We start from the raw sequence: 20,103 nt of genomic DNA, 5'->3' as shown, positions 1-20,103 counted from the left end.
AAGATTCGTTGATCAATGTCTTATCATGTGAAGTAGAATCGGGATTCTCCAATCTAGAGATATGATCAGCTACTTGATTCTCAGTACCTTTTCGATCCTTGATCTCTAACTCAAATTCCTGTAGCAAGAGCACTCAACGAATAAGTATAGGCTTCGAATCCTTCTTGGAAACCAAATAGCGAATGGCCGCATGATCAGTAAACACTGTCACCTTTGTCCCAAGCAAATAAGATCGAAATTTTTCAAAACCAAAGACTATAGCCAAGAGCTCCTTCTCAGTAGTGGTGTAGTTCATTTAAGCTCCATTTAAAGACTTACTAGAATAGTAGACCACATGAAAGAGATTAATTTTGCACTGCCCAAGAACTGCGCCCACCGCATAATCACTCGCATCACACATCATCTCAAAAGGTTTTGTCCAATCAGGTGCCGTAATAACTGGTGCAGTTATCAAACTCTTCTTGAGAGTCTCGAATGCCGTCAAACATTCATCATCAAATTTGAAAGGCACATCCTTCTCGAGCAAGTTGCATAACGGCTTAGATATCTTTGAGAAGTCCTTGATGAAACGCCGATAAAAACCCGCATGACCAAGAAAACTACGGATTCCTTTCACAGAAATAGGTGGTGGAAGATTTTCAATGACTCCCACCTTGGCTTTGTCCACCTCGAGACCCTTGCTAGATACCTTATGCCCAAGAATAATGCCTTCACGCAATAAAGTGACATTTTTCCCAATTGAGCACCAAATTAGCTTCCACACACCTTTTGAGCACCGCACGAAGATTATTCAAACATTCATCATACGAATGTCCAAAGACGGAGAAGTCATCCATGAATACCTCGATATTATTTCCAATCATATCAGAGAATATAGCCATCATACATCTCTGAAAAGTGGCAGGTGTGCCACATAAGCCAAACGAAACTCTGCGAAAAGCAAACGTGCCAAATGGACAAGTGAAAGTAGTTTTTTTCTTGATCCTCTGGTGCAATGCAAATCTGATTATACCCCGAATAGCCATCCAGAAGACAATAATACTCATGACCGGCCAACCTGTCAAGCATCTGGTCAATAAATGGAAGAGGGAAGTGATCCTTCCTCGTGGCCTTGTTCAACTTTCTGTAATCCATGCATACCCTCCATCCTATGATTGTTCGAGTGGGAATGAGCTCATTCTTCTCATTTACTACCACAGTAATACCTCCTTTCTTAGGTACACATTGCACGGGGCTCACCCAAGAACTGTCAGAAATAGGATATATGATTCCTGCATCCAGCCACTTCAGAATTTCTTTCTTCACCACTTCTTTCATGAAAGGATTAAGTTGTCGCTGTTGCTCAACCGTTGGCTTACTACCTTCTTCTAGCAGAATTTTATGCATGCAGTACGACGGGCTGATCCCTTTTATGTCTGCTATAGTCCATCCAATAGCCGATTTGAATTCTCGCAAGATCCTTAAGAGCTTGTCCTCCTCACTACCTGAAAGGTCAGATGCAATAATAACAGGTAAAGTAGATGCATCACCTAAAAAAGCATACCGCAAGTTTTCAGGCAATGGTTTAAGCTCCAAGGTAGGTGCTTCCTCAATAGATGGTTTGAGCTTTCCTTCAGTATTCTTGAGCTCAGAAGTACCAAGAGATTCAAACGGCATGTCTAGCTTTCGCCTCCAAGGAGAAGCATTTAGATATTGTAGTTGTGCATTGCCATCCTCATCATCACTGTCAAATTCCCCCACTAAGGCTTTCTCTAGGGCATCAGACCTTAGCATATGATCAAGTTCTGAAGTTACCGCAGAATCAATCAAATCCACCTTTAAGCACTCCTCGTCTTCTATAGGAAATTTTATCGCTTTGAATACATTGAATGTCACATCTTGATCCTGCACCCGCATAGTAAGTTCACCTTTCTGCACATCTATCAAGGTACGGCCTGTAGCCAAGAAAGGTCTCCCCAAAATTATGGGGATCTTCTTATCTTCCTCGAAATCCAGAATGACAAAGTCTGCAGGAAAGAAGAGCTTATCCACCTTTACTAGCACATCCTCCACTATGCCTCGTGGGTATGTAATAGAACGATTAGCCAATTATAGAGACATGTAGGTGGGCTTTGGATCAGGCAAATTCAACTTTTTGAAGATAGAAAACGGCATCAGATTGATATTTGCTCCCAAATCACACAGGTCTTGTCAAAAGACAACTTGCCAATGGTGCAAGGAATGGTGAAGCTACCTGGATCTTTAAGCTTTGGAGGTAATTTTTGTTGCAGCACAGCACTGCACTCTTCCATTAGAGCGGTCTCAAGGTCATCCAGTTTCACCTTCCTTGAAAGAATATTCTTCATAAATTTCGCATAACTAGGCATTTGCTCCAGAGCCTCAGCGAAAGGTATGTTGATGTGAAATTTCTTGAACACCTCCAGAAACTTACCAAACTGCTTATCTAGCTTTTGTTGTTGCAATCTCTTAGGGAAAGGTGGTGGAGGATAGAGGTGTTTCTCCCCTGTATTACCCTCAGGCAGAGTGTGTTCAACAGTAGTCTTCCTTGGTTTCGCCGCTTTCTCTTTTTGCTTAGCTTCTTCATCACCAACTTTAGCTTCTCCGTCTTTTGCTTTTTCAGCATCAGCAACTTTTCCAGACCTTAAGGTAATAGCTTTGACTTGCTCCTTAGCTTCGTTCCTTCCTAGCACTTTAGTATCACTGGGAAGTGTGCCAGGTTGACGATTGAGCACTGCATTGGCTATTTGACCGATTTGATTTTCTAAGGTCTTGATAGACACAGCCTGACTTTTGCACAACAGCTTGAGTTCCTCAAAATCAGCACTAGAAGATGGAGCAGCACCTCCTTGTTGAGGATATGATTGCCTTGGATCATAATGTTGTAGTTGCTGGAATCCAGGTGGATTAAACTGTTTACTTACGCCTTGATGATATGGTTGCTGAATAGCATTCTAATTATTGCTCCAGCTGAAATTTGGATGATTTCTGTTGTTAGGATGATAAGTAGCTGGCACAGGCTGTTACGGTCGCTGATAATTGTTCACATACTAAACAGATTCATTAAAAAGGGAACACTGATCCATAGCATGAGAACCTGCACAAAGTTTACAGACCATAGCTATCTGATTGACTCCATAGGTGGCTAGAGAATCGACCTTCAAAGACAGCGCTTGGAGCTGCGCTGTATTAGTTATAGCTGCATCAACTTCCAGAATACCTGCTACCTTCCCAGGCATCATCCTTTGAGTTGGATTTTGATGCTCATTTGCAGCCATAGTCTCAATAAGATTATAAGCCTCAGTATAGCTTTTGGCCCACAAGGCGCCTCCAGCTGCTGCATCGAGCATGGGCCGAGATTGGGCCCCCAAACCATAATAGAAACCAGTGATCACCATCCAATCAGACATACCATGATGTGGACACTTTCTCAACATCTCCTTATAGCTCTCCCAAGCTTCGCACATAGATTCTGTAGGCTGCTGCGCAAACTGAGTAAGAGCACTCCTCATAGCCGCAGTTTTTGCCATTGGATAGAACTTTACCAGGAACTTTTGCGCAAGATCTTTCCAAGTAGTGATGGACCCAGCTGGTTTAGAATGTAACCAGTCCTTAGCTTTATCCTTCAGAGAGAATGGGAAAAGCCTCAGCTTGATAGCCTCATCAGTCACACCATTATATTTGAAAGTACTACGGATCTCGACAAAATTCCTGATGTGCATGTTGGGATCTTCAGTAGCACCACCTCCGAAAGAAACAAAATTCTGCACCATCTGAATAGTGCCCGGCTTGATTTCAAAATTGTTAGCCTGAATAGCCGGGTGAAGGATGCTTGACTGAATGTCATCAATTTTAGGCCGAGAAAAGTCCATAAGAGCTGGATCTGCCGGAACTATACGATCACCCATGATTACTGGTTCTTTCTGCTCACTTTCTGTATCCGAATCTTTAAAATCAATCTTCTTCGGAATACTAAGAACTTCATATGTCTCCTCAGTCATATCTAAAGTCCTCTTGCGAGTACGAGAACGTGTTTGCATAAACGCTCGATAAAGTACCTGAAACACAACCGGAAACAATAAGTAACAAGTCTTAATCAATGAGTCCTAATGACCACTGATGGTAAGTGCATAAACTAAACAAATATGCCGAGTCCCCGGCAGCGGCGCCAAAAACTTTTTAGGGCGGAAAACACACGCTAATAATATATGCAAGTATACGCGTTCTTAAGTAATATAGAATACTTTCTAGTTCGTTCCCACAGAGACTCAGACTAATTATGTTCAATTAACACTCACTCACCAATGTATAATTACTTCTCAATGTCAAGACAATAACACTTAGATTTGATTAACTAATTATTAACTACAATTAACTACGAGAATTAAACACTTAATCGATACTTGAACTAACAATATTAAACACACATGAGATCACAACTTCATTACTACTTCCTTCAATAGTTATTGTTATTACCCTTAACATGTAACGGTGATGATATTAATCGAACAACATGGAACTGATAAAAGCCAACTTTCGCTGTACTAATACCATTCTACCAAGCATCCACAATTAAGATAGAGGTTGAATAGTCATTAATTATGTTGAGACCCTATATGTCTACAGAATTTGACAACATAACGATTTAAGCACAAGTTATTCCTTATGATTACACAGGACAAGTAAAACGGTTAGAGTTACCCACTAATCATGCATACACATACATCAACCTATGCTAGCATGGCAAGTTCTAAACCTCAAGATCCACCGTCGCTTTACAAAAGATTAACACCCTATCTTATATGTTCGCGACGCACATAAGACGAATAAGCACAACCAATACTAGATATCATACAATCATCACACACTAAGGTTTTAAACAACTAACTAAAAAATTCCATAGTAAATCCGTTACGACCCCATGATCATGATTAGCCCATGATTGAACTCATCGTCACCATGGGTTCATATGAAAACATGATAAAAACACACGAGAATAACTAAATAAACTACTTATATTAAACCAGAGTACGTCACAAGAGTAAATAGGTTCAAAGTAAAGAAAACTAGCATCCACTGTTACAACGAAATAAAGAATCACAAGAAAATATGCTTCCTCTTCATTGCTATGTGCTAAAACGGTCTTCTTCCTTATCTCCTTGCACCTCGATTGATACTACGATTCCACACACGTGAAACGTCTCTGAAAACTACGTATATAGAAGCCCCACAAAACCCAGCTATCTTAGAAGTCGGAAGCTCAACAGAATTGGAGTCTAAAAATAATTATTTTAAATTACGTCCCTGAGCGGCCGCTCAGCAATCCTGAGCGGGTGCCCAGCTTCCTGAGCGGTTGCTCAGCAGAGCTGAGCGGGCGCTCAGAACCTTTCTGGAAAATTCATTTTTCTGCTCCCGTTCTTTGCTGCATTCTTCTCCTAACTTCCCACTTGCAATTCCAAGCACATACGAAGGCTTATTCTTGATGAAATCTCTCCACAAACGCAAGTAATACCCTGAAATGCACAAATACTAGAAAAACACATCAAATACACAAAATACTTGATTTTAAGACATCAATTCAAGCCATTATAAGACGTTCTAAGTGGTATAAAATGCCACTTATCAGCATTCTCTAAGACTTAGTAAAATTACAAGTGTTTCTTGCATGCATGTCAACCTACAAGACTCAACATCACTCTAACACTATCACTACACTCACATCAACATCGCAAATCAATTGGTAAAGCAACGCAAAAGGGATCATGGTATAGGCATGAGCTACATGACATGATAAATAAAGCTGTAAAATAAAAAAACTATATGGAAAAAATATGAAATTATATGAACTAAAATATCATGAATATGCAACTATATGACACACACACAAAATATTCCTTAACTACCACCCCCAAACTTAAAATCTTCACTGTCCCCAGTGAAGGTAGTAGAAAGGAACACAGGGTATACCTACTCAGAGAAATTATCATCACCCTCAGAGGGTGGAGTATCAATCACCCTCAGAGGGTGGAGTATCAGGAGGTGGATACGCATAATCCTCACTAAAAATGGGCCACTGGATGTCAGCTCCAAGGCCTCTAAAAGCAGTCCCAAGTGCAAGGGTGAGCTCCTGAGCAAACCTGCTCTGCATCTCGTACATAGCATCCATCCTCCTCGACAACCTCCTATACTGGGCATCAGCCATCCCAGCACCCTCCTCAGCTCTAGAAGAGCCTTCCTCTTCACGCCCCGGTCTCGCCATGGTAGCACCAGCTGCTGGACGCCCTCCTGGAAGACGATAACCCAGCCCATGCTCCTCGGGCTCTCCACCAGTCCACTCCTGCATCACATTCAGAGTCCCGGAGGCAGCTGCAACAGCTAATGAGAAGGCAACTGAACTCCCACTGCTCGGCAAAGCTTTGTAACAGTAGATGCATAAGGGATGTTCATGTGCTTCGCTCCCCTCAAAAACTTCAGAATTCCTTGGTAGATGAACTCACCAAGGTCCACATAGTACTCCTCATTCAAAATACCCCATAACAACTGTGCTCGCTCAACTGTAATCTCATGTGCATGTGAAGTAGGCAGAATATTAGCACAAATAAAGGCATTCCATGCACGGGCATACCTATTCATCGCAATCGCCGGAAAATGACGATACTCGTTAGTCCCAGTCTTGAACGTCCAAACCATGCCCGGCTTACAGAGAGTAGCACAAATCAAATCTAAGTCAAAATCAGTCTTCTCATTCCAATTCTCCTCTGTGGGCTTCCGCTGTCGCTGCCCAATCACACGGTGAATCGCCTCAGGATGATAATCCACCGTTAGCCCACGCACAACAGAAAACCCATTCTTTTCAACCCTTACGCTCGCATAGAACTCGCGAACCACGCTCATCGGAACCGCCTCCGGTGACTCACAGAAAGAAATCCAACCCTTTTTAGCAATCATTGGCAACAACTCACCATCCCTCCCCGATGGTAAGAATCCCCTCTCCTTCAAAATCGGCTTACCCAGAAGCCTAATATACTCCTCCTCAGCAGCCCTATCAAACAAACAAGGCCTCACAGTAGTACCCCTTGAAGAATTAACAGTAGGAAAAGTGCTGCTGCTATCAATCGTCCCGGATCTCTTGGGTGCCATTGAAACTGAGAAAAAGTGCTTAAGATTTGTGTTTTTGAATATGGGAGAGAGTTTAAGGTTGAAAGTGTATGGGGGAGTATATGGAATAGTTGTATGTATATATAGGGTAAAGATTAGGGTTAAAATTTGATTAGGAATGGGGTTGAGGGTTAAAAATGTGGGTTTATGGAAAAAGGATTCGTGGGTAGTAGGTTTGTGTTTGTATTTTTGTGTTTTATGATTTTGTTTTGCTTTTTATTAGGCTTTAAAAAAAATTCAGGCAGTCGGGCCCTGAGCGGTCGCTCAGCAAAGCTGAGCGGGCGCTCATGGACCTTCTGGAAAAAAAAATTCTTGGCCTGGTTTTTCAAATTTTTTTGTGGTTTTGGATAGGTTACTAACTTCTAAGGGTTCCTATTGTCACAAATCATGGGTTGCCTCCCAAGAAGCGCTTCTTTTTCATCATTAGATTGACGTGGGGTACTTCGCTCAAGTTGACAATAAAAAGGCACTAACCACTTCCCGGTTTGCCGTGTCCCCATAGTAATGCTTCAAACGCTGACCATTAACCTTGAACGCTGACCATTAAACCAGAGTACGTCACAAGAGTAAATAGGTTCAAAGTAAAGAAAACTAGCATCCACTGTTACAACGAAATAAAGAATCACAAGAAAATATGCTTCCTCTTCGTTGTTATGTGCTAAAACGGTCTTTTTTCTTATCTCCTCGCTCCTCGATTGATACTACGATTCCACACCCGTGAAACGTCTCTGAAAACTACTTATATAGAAGCCCCACAAAACTCAGCTATCTCAGAAGTCAGAAGCTCAATAGAATTAGGAGTCTAAAAAAATTATTTTAAATTACGTCCCTGAGCGGCCGCTCAGCAATCCTGAGCGGGCGCCCAGCTTCCTGAGCGGGCGCCCAGCTTCCTGAGCGGTCGCTCAGCAGAGCTGAGCGGGCGCTCAGAACCTTTCTGGAAAATTCATTTTTCTGCTCCCGTTCTTTGCTGCATTCTGCTCCTAACTTCCCACTTGCAATGCCAAGCACATACTAAGGCTTATTCTTGATGAAATCTCTCCACAAACGCAAGTAATACCCTGAAATGCACAAATACTAGAAAAACGCATCAAATACACAAAATACTTGATTTCAAGACATCAATTCAAGCCATTACAAGACGTTCTAAGTAAAATGCCACTTATTAATATACTCGCAGCACAAATAAAAAAAATGCACCAAGTGTTGTGTGGCGACAACTCTCTATGGCGACCACGGAGCACAGTGGTGTCTCCATGACGACCACAGAGAATTGTTTGTTGCTGGAATTACATCTGTTGCGACACAGAGGGAGTACACAGATAAAATCTAAGTACTTTGTGGCGACACAGGAGATTATACTTAGAAATATTTTAAGTATAAACTCTCTGTGGCGATACAGAGGGATTTTACTTGGAAAGTTTTCTAAGTTTTTCTCTCTTGCGACCCAGCCTGAAATCTGTTTTAAATATTCTTTCCTTTCCCCTTTTTTCTAAATATATATAATGAAAATAATGTTTAAAATAAATAACAAATCATAATTATATTTCACTATTTTTACAAATATTATCATTTTATTGATAACACTATAATTTTTTGTGAAAAATAATTATGCTGCAATATTTTTAATATTAATTTCAATGAACCCCTTTAAATATTAATTACTTAAAGTCCACTGAAATTAAATTAAATAGCTTTATCATTATGAATGTGCTCAAACATATATATATAAATTGTATGCAAGCACATAAATGATTGAATTACGAGAAATAATTAATGGCATGTAAATTCAGATGTCCTTAAGATATTGAAATTAACCAATAGGTGAATTTAACCAGGATAAATTGCAGTTACTGACTTCTATAATTAATTAGAAATATTAAACATCCCAAGTTCACTAACCAACTTAGAGAAAGTGTTTTCATCAAGTGGTTTGGTGAAGATGTCTGCAATTTGATCCTCTGTGGGTACAAAGTGTAACTCCACAGTGACATTTATGACATGCTCTCTAATTAAGTGATACCTGATATTAATGTGCTTTGTTCTCGAGTGTTGAACTGGATTGTTTGATTGCTATTGCACTTGTATTGTCATAGAATATTAGGATCTTAGATACCAACAGACCATAATCCCGGAGTTGGTTCCTCATCTTTAAGATTTGAGCACAACAGCTCCCAGCAGCTATGTATTTAGCTTCTGCAGTTGATGTGGATACTGAGTGTTGCTTCTTGCTATGCCAGGATACCAATCTTCTTCCAAGAAGCTGACAGCTTCCTGATGTACTTTTCCGGTCAATCTTACAACCTGCAAAATCTGAATCTGTATAGCCAACTAGGTCAAAACCTGTACCTTTAGGGTACCAAATTCTAAGATTTGGTGTGCCCTTAAGGTACCTAAATATTCTTTTAACAACTATAAGATGAGATTCTTTTGGTTCATCTTGAAATCTAGCACATAAGCATGTTGCAAACATAATATCTGTTTTATTTGATGTGAGATAAAGTAATGAGCCTATCATACCTCTGTAGCTTGTGATGTCAACTTTCTTATCAGTTTTGTCCTGATCAAGCTTGGAGGATATTGGCATAGGAGTCTTTGTTGGAGTTGAATCTTCCAGATTATACTTCTTGAGAAGTTCTCTGATATACTTGGATTGACAAATGAATATACCATCTTTCCTTTGACTCACTTGTAAACTAAGAAAGCAGTTCAACTCTCCCATCATACGCATCTCGTACTTACTCTGCATTAGCTTAGAGAATCTCTTGCAAAGATCATCACTAGTAGAACCAAATATAATATCATCAACATATACTTGAACTAATATTATATCAGATTTATGCATTTTATGAAACATAGTTTCATCTATGACATCTCTAGTAAAATCATTTTCAAGTAAAAACTCAGAGAGAGTGTTATACCATGTCCTTGGAGCTTGCTTAAGACCATAGAGAGCTTTGAATAGAAAGTATACAAAATCAGCCATATTTGGATGTTCAAAACCTGGTGGTTGTTCCACATACACTTCTTCTTCTAGCTCCCCATTCAGGAATGCACTCTTCACGTTCATTTGATAAACTTTGAATTCTAAATATGCTGCGAATGCCAGAAATATCCTGATTACCTCAAGTGTAGCCAGTGGTGCATAGGTTTCATCATAATCTATACCCTCTTCTTGAGAGTAACCTTTAGCTACCAGTCTGGCTTTATTTCTCGTTACAATGCCATCTTCATCTAGCTTGTTCCTGAATACCCATTTAGTGCATATCACTGACTTATTCTTTGGTCGGGGTACCAGCTTCCATACCTTTTGCCTCTCAAACTGATTGAGTTCTTCTTGCATAGCAATAACCCAATTTGGATCTCCCAGTGCCTCATCCACTTTCTTAGGTTCCATTTCTGAAAGAAACCCTGAAAAGTGACATTCATTCTGAGTGGCATGTCTATTTTTTACTCCTGTGTCATGATCACCAATGATCAATTAAAAGGGATGGTCTTTGTTCCAAACTCTATGACGAGGCAGATATGATCTTGATGTTTCCCCTTGTTCAGTCTGATGTTGAGTGTGAACTGTAGATCCTCTTCCTGCTCCCAACTGAGTTGCTGTCACCATGACTGGATGATTCTGATCTGTTTATAGTGGTTTTTGATGGGGTTCCTGAATTATTATCATGATCATTGTTTCTACCATTATCACCACTTGATCCTGAATCATCATTTCCATGTACTACAGGCACAGTTTTAGCAATCTCAGGTTCTATTATATCCAAAGGATCATCTTATAGATTTTCAAATTCCAGAGATTCAAAATCATTTTCTCTCTGCAGGCTTGCCAACTTGGTGTCGTCGAATGTTACATTAAGGCTTTCAATCACCTTCTGATCAGCAATCATATAAACCCTGTAAGCTTTAGATTCCACAAAATAGCCAAGAAATATGCCTTCTTCTTCTTTAGCATCAAACTTTCCTAGATGTTCATTTCCTTCCTTCAGCACAAAGCATTTAGCACCAAACACATGAAAGTATTTTAGTGTTAGTTTCTTGTCAGCCATAATCTCATAAGGAGTCTTGTCATGATCTTTATTAATCAGGGTACCATTTTGAGTGTAACATGCTGTGTTGACAGCTTCAGCCCAGAAGTAGGTATGAAGTCTTGATTCACTTAGCATAGTCCTTGTTGCTTCAACCAAGGTACGATTCTTCATTTCTACTACCCCGTTTTGTTGTGGAGTCCTTGGAGCTGAGTACTATCTCGAAATACCTTTCTCCGTACAAAATTCATTTAGAAATGCATTTTTGAATTCTGTCCCATTATCTGATCTGATATTTCTAACAGGTAGTTTCGCTTCCAACTTAATCTTCTTTATATGATCCATTATCAGCTGAGGTGATTCATCCTTGGATTGTAAAAACAAAACCCATGTGTACTTGGAGAAATCATCGACCATTACTAAAGCATATATTTTCCTTGATAGTGACAATACGTTCAATGGACCAAATAAATCTATGTGAATCAACTGAAGAGGTTCAGTTATACTTGTCATTTCCTTGCTTCTGTGTGATGCTTTCTTTGATTTCCCTTTTTCACATGCTTCACAGAGTCCTTCTTGACAGAATTCCATCTGTGGTAGTCCTCTCACTAGTTCTCTCTTGATCAGAGAGTTCATTGTCTTGAAGTTCAAGTGTGAGAGCTTCTTATGCCTAGCCAACTTAGTTCTGATGAAGCTTTGTTGTAGAAACATCTGCTTACTCCATCACAGGTAGACTTCAAATCAACTACGTACAGATTACCTTTCCTTACCCCCTGTAAAGCAAGCTTCTCATCTTTCCTGTGAGAGATCAAACATCTTTTTGTTCTGAAATCAACATTGTATCCCCTGTCACAAAACTGACTTATGCTCAGAAGATTATGCTTTAATCCTTCCACAAGAGAGATGTTTTCAATAATGACATTGCCAATTCTCAAATTGCCATAACCCTTAGTAAATCCTTTGACGTCATCTCCAAAGGTAACTATAGGGCCAGCTTTTTCAACCACACCTGTGAGCAGGGACTTTTCTCCTGTCATGTGCCTAGAACACCCACTGTCCAGAAACCACATGATCTTTTCTTTTCTTACCTTACCCTGCAAATACAGATTGATTAAGAAGACTTTGGTACCCAAGCTTTCTTGGGTCCTGAAGGTTTAGGAGTAGAAACAGAATCAACAAATGAAACCTTAACAGGCTTAGCTTTCACTTTGACTGGCTCCTTCTCAGTGTTAGTCTCAATAGAGTTGTCAAACTTAGAAATAGGAGTAACAGTCTTGTTTTGTGTGTGCTTATTACTCATGCTTGTCTTAGTGTTGATGCAAGTGCTAGCAGTTGCATCAAAAGCTTTAAAATATTCAGACATGGTAACAAATGCACATGGCATACATCCAACTATACCACAAGGTTCATGAAAACTAGGCATGTTAGGCATGGCATGCATACTGGAAGTTGCAATAGATTCTACTTTATATTTAGTGCATGCATGTGTAAGGTGTGCAGCAGAATTGCAATTATTACAAAGCTTCCTAGATGCAGATGAGGAAGGTGCAAAATCAGATTTCTTATTAACACCTACCTTGCCATTCCTGTTCTTCTTAGTGTTAACCTTAGCACTTTCAGCAGTCTTAGGGTTGACTATTGGTTCTGGTTTCTTAAATATTTCAGGTTCCTTTCTATCCACCTTAGTACCTAGCTCAGCTATGGATTTGGCTTTAGTAGCTGGAGCCTTAGGAGTCTAAGGGGATTCCTCTTCCTTCTCTCTATCTTCAGCAATCAATTCCTCATTGATTAGCAAACTTACTTCATCCAAAGGTTCTGAAACAGACTCAGTGAATAGCGGAGATACAGTATCCTTAATAACATATGGAACCTTTTCTGAGACAAACATATTTATCTCAGATGTACCACTATATTTCTTACTGTTCAGCTTAGAATAGTCAAGTCCTATTGAAAACTTAGATTTAAATCTTTGACTATCGAATATCTCCTTCTGAGTCAAAGCTGCATTCTTAAACGCCTATAACTTCTTCTTTAGGTCAGCAATTTGGGTTCTAAGAATGGTTTCTATGTCTGCATTGCACTTAACCTTATTCTCTAGATATTCATTCTTTTGCTTAAGGTCTTCTAGTCCAACTACCAGCAATTCTAGTTCTTCATTTCTAGATGTTAAACTCTCAGATTTAAGAACTAACTTATCATTTTCCATTTTATATGCAAGAATGCTAGTATGAACATTATTAAATTCTAAAGTAAGTTCATGCATAGTAGATTTGTATTTAGATACAGATATATCTATAGCGGTAAGTTCAAGAACCTGAGATGATTCCTCTATAGAGTCTGCCATAAGAGCCAGATTTACATACTCTTCCTCTTCATCTGAATCAGTATCATCCCAACTTTTTACTTCAGCAATGTACGTTCTTCCCTTTTCCTTTACCACATAAGCATTCAGCTTCTGTTTCAGATTCTCATTCTTCCTTTTCAGATCTCCATAAGTTTCCTTCTTTTCATAGGAATTATTTGATTTAACTGCCTTGGGCTTTCTGCAATCAGATGCAAAGTGCCCTAACTCATTGCAGTTGTAGCATCTGGTTTTGCTCTTGTCTATCCAACTTGACTTGTAGCCTCATCTGGAGCTTGACCCTGACGAGTAGCTTCCTTTCTGAAAACTCCCTGATGAACCCCTTGGTTTGTAGTTGGGCTTCCTTCTGAATCTAACATGACTAAATTTTGCAGCCATGTATGCCATAGATTTTTCCTCCAACTGTTCAAGTTCCTCTTGAGTATAAAACTCACTTTCATCCTCTGGCTCACCATGAGCAATTTCAGCTATGACAATTTCTTTAATTGTTGAGGATGGTGCAACCTTATTTTCTTGAGATTCTGGTTCACGAACTACAAGTGCAGTGGTTTTTGCAAGTGTCGTACTCTTACTGTCAATAGAACCAGGTCCATAGATTATGGTTCTTTGCTCTTGCTCCAACTCATGTGTTCTTAACTTACCATAGATCACATCCAGGGACATAGTGATAAAATCTACTCTTTCCCTGATTGATGTGTTTTTTTGTTCTAGGTGAACTGGGAGCGTCAGCATAAACTTTCTGTTAGACTCTCGTATGGGGTAAACTTTCCCTTGCAGCTTTAATTCACTTAACAGTCTTGTATATCTCTCAAAGAGTGAAGACAGTGCTTTTCCGGGTTGAAGTTTGAATGCCTCATACTGAGTCGTCAGAATATCCATCCTGTTTTCTTTGACTTCCTCTGTTCCTTCCATCAAAAGATCAATGGTATCCCACATATCTTTTGCACTATTACATCCTAGAAGTTGATGGTTCATATCATTATCGGTCGATTCCATAATTATGAGTTGAAGGCTTGTGTCCAGATTTATCAACTCCTTATCGGTTTCCGTATATTTAGACGGATCCCTGGGAGTGGATGAGGAAGGAATTCTCACACCAGTTGTGGTTGTGGATTCAACAACTACTTCCATCGGAACATAAGGTCCATTCAGTAATATCCCAACGTAAAGTGGATTTGAAGCTTTCATAAACAGCATCATCTTTTTCTTCCATAGGTTGTAATTATCTCTGTCAAATGGGGGAACCTTTATACTTCCAATTCTTTGGTTATTCATCATCTTGGCGGAATTAATTTATTTAAAATTCAAAAATTTCAAGATATGATAATTTTTGAAAATTAAAAAATTCAAGAATTTTTCAAGAACTTGTTTCTTTCTCCGGATCTTGATTTGTATGTCAATCAACAATCTCTGATACCAATTGTTAGTCCCAAAGTATCGTAGAAGGGGGGGTTGAATATGATACCTACAACCTTTTTCGATTCATTTCAAGTTCTTCGTTAAAAGTACGGAATCAAAAACAACACAAAACAATTCGAGGAATATACTGTTTTATTCATATAAACCTTGACATTGCTACAATCTAATCAATGTATTGATTAGCTACAATAAATTCAGCAGCATAACAATATGTTTATAAGGATAATAAATGTGAAGCTTTAATGGAGCTCTCGTAAACAGAATTGTGTTGCTGGAGAAGATAACTAACTGAATGAAAATATATTCAATTTGCTTCTATAGTCTTTCAAAATTCAATGGACAGGTGGCCAATTCTTGTCCACTCATTTCATTATATTTGCTACACTTCAAATCAGTGAATAACACATCTATGGTGACAGCTCTGTGGCGACAGCATTCCCCTGTGCCTTCTCTGTGGCGACAGCTTTCGTGTGCCTTCTATGTGGCGACAGCTCTGTGGCGATAGAGTTGCCTTGAGCATTTCTCTGTGGTGACAGCTCTGTGGCGATAAGCTCTATGGTGACAGCTTCCTTGAGCATTTCTTTGTGGTGACAGCTCTGTGGTGACAATCTCTATGGCGACAATTGCCTTGAGCATTTCTTTGATAACACCTCTGTGGCGAAATGGTACTCATGTGCGACTAGTATAGAGAGAGCTGTCATGACTTAGAGTATTTTAGCTCTTTGACAAACCATTCTTCAATGTATCAATCATTTTTCTTCTGTAATTGAATCAAAATACTTTCTTGAATACTGATGTTTGGTGTACTGGTCTGGTTCACAAACAGCTAGCATTGTGAGGATCCTAATTCAATTTATCTTGTGTTTCTGAGTTGATACAGACTGATGTGTATCCATTGTTTCTTTCACTGAACCCTTGATCTGTAACACTTGAAATCAATACATGCAACTGATGTTTAAAGTCCCTTGATGCCTTAGTCTTCGTGGCTGCTTGAACATGATAATGAACTTCTTCCCATGATCTGTTGGAGGACTTAATGAGTCAATCACATCATTTGGTTCATTGTGTTTATCTTTTCTTCATCTATAGGGTTCCTGTGCTTCACAGTTTATTATTGTTTATCTGTTTCTGTTTTCATGTTGAGTTATAAATCCTCGATTACATGTTACATTACATTATGCTTTACACCAGGCTATGAGGTTCGATTTTCCTCTGACGAACAATGAAGCAGAGTACGAAGCACTCCTCGCAGGAATGGAGTTGGCCCGAAGCCTTGAGGCGAAGCACCTAAGGGCCTTCAGCGATTCTATGCTGGTAGTAAAGCACTTCGCTAGAGAATATGAGTAAAGGGACCCACGGACGAAGGCTTACGCCACCAAGATAAAAGACGCTTCTCTATCATTTGAAACTTTTGAGCTAAGTTAAATTGGCAGGGAGAATAATGGAAGGGCAGACGCCCTTTCCAGGCTAGCTTCGGCTGAGACACAGAGCCTGACTGGTTCTATCTACCTCACTGAAGCCAAGACGCCTTCGATCGAGAAGAAAGAATGTTTGGAAGTCCACCAAGGGGCCGATTAGATAACCCCACTAAGAAACTTTCTGGAGAAAGGTATCCTACCTCCAGACCGAAGAGAAGCGCTAAAGATAAAGTACAGAGCATCAAGCTACACTATCATTAATGAAAGAATGTATCGTCGAACTGTCAGCCAGCCCCTCCTCAGATGCCTAAATTCCGAAGAACAACATCAAGCTCTTGAACTGGTACATGAAGGGATTTGCGGAGAACATCAGGCTGGTCGGTCCCTCACCTTCAAAATCCTTCGTCAAGGATTCTTTTGGACAAATTTGAAAGCCGATGCCAGCGAATATGCCAAGAAGTATGTACAATGCTAGTTGTTCGCCACTGTTCCACGGCAACCCCCTGAAGAAATGATTTTAGTTATCAGCCCTATTTCATTCGCCATGTGGGTCGTGGACATAGTTGGCATTCTCCCAACTAGTACGAAACAAGCATAATACTGCATAATTGCCAACGACTACATGACCAAGTGGGTCGAAGCCCGACCATTATCGGCTATAACTGAAGAAGCGGCAAAGAAGTTCTTCCTGGAGCAGATAATTCTACGATTTAGGATTCCGAAGATCTGCATCTCTGATAATGAACTCAGTTTATTGGAAACAAGTTCCAAAAGTTTCTGCACCACTTCGGGATCGAACAAAGATTTAGCTCAGTCGCCCACACGCAAGGGAATGGAGAAATCGAAGTAGCAAACAAAATAATTTTTCAAGGGATAAAGAAGAGACCGGGCAAAGCTAAAGGCAGGTGGTCGAAAGAACTCCCTTGGATCTTGTGGGCCTACCAAACGACCCCTAGGTCTTTAACAGGGGAAACTCCTTTCAGGATGGCCTATGGGACCGAAGCCCAAGTTCCTAGTTCCAGTCGAGGTAGGATTGGAATCATACCAAACTGAGGTCTACAATATGGAAACCAACAGCTTTGGGTTAAGGGCGAACGTGGACTTATTGGAAGAAGAAAGAGAGGCTTCCCATTAAAGGAACATGAAATATTTGCTATGGACAGCCCAACATTATGACTCCAGTATTAAGAAGAGGTCGTTCGGAATAGGAGACCTAGTCCTAAGGGAGCTGGCTGCTTCTATGCCAGCAAAACAAGGAAAGCTTCAGTCAAACTGGAAAGGGCCATACAAGGTGATTGAAGTCGTTCACCCAGGAACATACAAACTTAAAACATTAACAGGCGAAGCAATCAAAAATACCTGGCACACCAGTCACCTAAGAAAGTTCTATCGGTAAAAAATTTCCTTTAAAGTTAATTTGTACTTTGAATTTTATATAAAGTGTAAGAAGTTTAATAATGAATGAAAACGCACCTTCTGTCACATTTCTTTTTATTAAATACCAACTGCGTGGCCGAAGACGTATATCTAGAGGCGATCCCGAAAAAGATAAACCCTTCGGCCAGCACATTTGTTTTACTTACGAATGAAGAATGGATGAAAAAGAATCTAGGGGCCATTCCACGAAAATCAATCATCCTTCACTCCACAACTATCATTTAAATTTCAAGGGACACGTGGTAAGGACGAATGAAGAATCTTTAGGGGCAATCCTGAGATAAGACCATCTCTTTTGTCCTTCCCTTATTGTTTACGATATTAAAATAGACCGAAGGAAACCTTGTCTAGGGGCGATCCCAAAGAAGACAGGACCCTTTGGCCTCAATCATGCATATATGATACATATATAGAGCGATGACGGCCTGGTCTAGGGGCGATCCCAACGAAGACCAGACCCTCCTCTTTATTGACCGAATGAACGAAGTAATGCTGGTCAAAGGGCAATCAAAAAACAATCAGCATCCCTATCCCTTCGCCCAACAGAAGCCTTTCAAAGTGTCAACAGCCCGAAGTCACCTTCGGCCTTTCACACTTGGGGCCCAAAGTGGTAGCAAGGCCATGATTAATGTTATTAAAATTGCTAAGGCGAATGATAAAGCCAAAGATGCGATTAATGTTATTAAAATTGCTAAGGCGAATGATAAAGCCGAAAATGCGATTAATGTTACTAAAATTGCTAAGGCGAATGATAAAGCCGAAGATGCGATTAATGTTATTAAAATTGCTAAGGCGAATGATAAAGCCGAAGATGCAATTAAAGTTATTAAAATTGCTAAGGCGAATGATAAAGCCGAAGATGCAATTAAAGTTATTAAAATTGCTAAGGCGAATGATAAAGCCGAAGATGCGACTAATGTTATTAAAATTGCTAAGGCGATTGATAAAGCCGAAGATGCGATTAATGTTATTAAAATTGCTAAGGCAAATGATAAAGCCGAAGATGCAATTAAAGGTATTAAAATTGCTAAGGCAAATGATAAAGCCGAAGAGGCAATTAAGTTGAAGAGGCAATTAAAGTTATTAAAATCGCTAAGGCAAATGATAAAGTCGAAGATGCGATTAAAATAAAACAATATTGACAAAAGATGAAAGATGCATTAAAATATAAAAGCCCAAAGGCTAGTTAAATTACAAAAGCTCGAAGGTAGGAGTACCAATTACAAAAAACGAATTTACAAGTAAAAAGGATGAACGAAGGAAGCAGCTGCAAGAGTTGGGGATGACCATGGAAACACCAACATCAAACTTCGCAACAAGATCATCTTCAGTCATGCCAAGCACCTCTGTGCTGGAAGCTTAGGACTGGGGGTCTTCGTCCGAGAGCTATTCGTCTTCGCCGGAGGAGACAGGAGGGGCTTCGACTGCTGGTCGGCCGATAGGATCCTCCAGGCTATCGTCCAGCAGCTGTTTATAATCCCAGTTAAGGCCGTGGGCCTTCTCCAAGACATAATCAGCGTCGAACTGAAAGTAGCGCTCTTCCGTCAGATCTAGCTATTTCTTCGTCTTCCGAAGCTCCTTGCGGGACTTCTTCAGCTGGACGTTCCGATGGGAGATCCTCCGGTTCGCCTTCTTAAGGGCCTCCTCCAGCCTGGTCATGTCTCCCTTCAGCACGGTGGCCTGACCATCCAGCACCTCATTCTGGGTTTTCACCCTTTTGAGTTCTTTCTCGACCGCCGTGGCCCTCCTTTCCATCACCTTCACCTCGGCCATCCGAGTATCCATGTCTCAAACTTTGTCCTTCAAGGCCGCATCCCAAGGAGCAGCCTGCAAAAAATACACAAGGAAAAATGTCAAAAGAGAGAAGAGAAATATACCGAAGGGGAAAGACGAACAAATTTAAATACGTACCAGGGACAAGAAAGACAGAAGCTTAGTACAAGCCTCAGAACCGAAGTAAAGGTCGGAAGATCGGCGGGGATCTGAAGGTCGTGGCATAAGTGTTGGATTTTAAACGCAGCGGGGCATGGCAAAACACTTTTACACATATATAATCCAAATAAAAGCATACAGATCATGAATAAAAATTCGAGGGATCGAATCTAACCTTTAAAAATAATTCGGAGACAATGATCAGAGATCCTTAGCAGTTGCTCCTCAAGTGTGAAGCACTCCACCGGTATCCACCAAGAAAATGATGTTAAGGAGGAGGAGTATAAGAACAACAGAGAGAAGATTTCTTTAATCTTTTATTTTCTTTATACTTTATCTCTCTTCTTACTTT

At 40.1% G+C, this 20,103-nt stretch overlaps 1 non-coding gene across 1 annotated transcript; it reads left to right on the top strand.

Moving 5' to 3' along the window:
• Positions 1-3,405: 3,405 nt before the first annotated feature.
• LOC141722699 (small nucleolar RNA R71) lies at positions 3,406-3,512 on the top strand. The gene has a single exon (XR_012575704.1). It is a non-coding gene; the product is annotated as a small nucleolar RNA R71 (small nucleolar RNA).
• The last annotated feature ends 16,591 nt before the right edge of the window (positions 3,513-20,103 follow it).

Source organism: Apium graveolens, chromosome 4, assembly GCF_009905375.1.
Source record: "Apium graveolens cultivar Ventura chromosome 4, ASM990537v1, whole genome shotgun sequence".
Taxonomy (NCBI): domain Eukaryota; kingdom Viridiplantae; phylum Streptophyta; class Magnoliopsida; order Apiales; family Apiaceae; genus Apium; species Apium graveolens.
This window is presented reverse-complemented; position numbering and strand designations above follow the sequence as displayed.